The sequence below is a fragment of the Myotis lucifugus genome, unplaced genomic scaffold, assembly GCF_000147115.1.
Source record: "Myotis lucifugus unplaced genomic scaffold, Myoluc2.0 scaffold_130, whole genome shotgun sequence".
NCBI classification, from domain to species: domain Eukaryota; kingdom Metazoa; phylum Chordata; class Mammalia; order Chiroptera; family Vespertilionidae; genus Myotis; species Myotis lucifugus.
In genome coordinates, this window is record NW_005871178.1 from 3,213,489 (window position 1) to 3,214,734 (window position 1,246).

Sequence of the window (1,246 nt, forward strand, 5' to 3'; positions counted from 1 at the left end):
GGTTTGTAATGTGGTAGATTACCTTTTCTTTCTATAGGGGTTGTGGGTGGGGATTGGGCCTTACTGTTGCTTGACCAGAAAAATCCCACACTGGTTGTTTAAGATTAGATTTCTGGGAGAGGTTGAAACTGCAATTAGATCACATATTAAATGCAGAATTGGTAGTATGGGCTTGTAACTCAGGTGATGCCATTGCTGATGGGTCAATTCTCTAATGGAGATTCTGAAAATTATCAAATTCAGCTAAAGACTGCAGTGCTGATAATCTCTTCAGTTTTCCTAGTTTGAACTAAGCAGATCTGGTTCCTAAAAACACACCCTCAGAAAGGGCTGGCCACAAGGAGGCAGGATCTGGCTACCCCATTGATTTTCAACCAGTTTGCAGCAAGAATTTTCTGCCCTAGTTTGATAGAGTGTCGGCCCAGGGACTGCAAGGTCCTGGGTTTGATTCCCCGGTCAAGGGCATGTACCCCAGTTGCAGGCTCCATCTAGGCCCTGGTCCTCAGGTGCATGCAGGAAGCAGCCAGTCTATGGGTCTCTTTCACATCAATGTTTCTCTCTTTCTGTCTCCTCCTCTCTTCCACTGTCTCTAAAAATCAACAGAAAAATATCTTCAGGTGAGGATTAACAAAAAAAAAATCTATATATATAAAAGCCTAAGCAACCGGCCAACCAGCCAGTAGCTATGATGTGCACTGACCACCAGGGGACAGACACTCAACACAGGAGCTGCCAAGTTGCGGTGACTTGGCAGCTGTGATTCTCAGGTGAGGCATGCAGAATCAGAGAGGAGGGAACCCAATTCTGGGGTGCGTCACCTGAGAACTGCCCTCTTGCAACCTGGGACCCTTGGCTGGGAGGCAGGGGGGGATGTCGGAGAGCCAGTTTCGACCCAATCCCCACAGGCCAGGCCAAGGGACCCCACTGGTGCATGAATCCAGGCCTCTAGTAAATAAACAAAACAGGTAATACCTGACTATTTAATCAGGGGCACTGACCTCTTTTCCTTTAGATTGTCCAATAAAATGACAACAGCCACACAACAATAGCTGTCTGGTATGAATGAATCAAAATTATACTTTTTTTTGGTCAGATCCCCCGAAAACATATTTTTTTTGGTGAACCACAAAATTTTAGTAATCAGTTTGTGTGCCATGAGACTTAAAAGGGGTGAAAATGGCTGGCCCAGCCCACTGAGGGAGGCTGTGCTGACGTCCTCAATGCCCTGATGTCAATACCCTGGCAA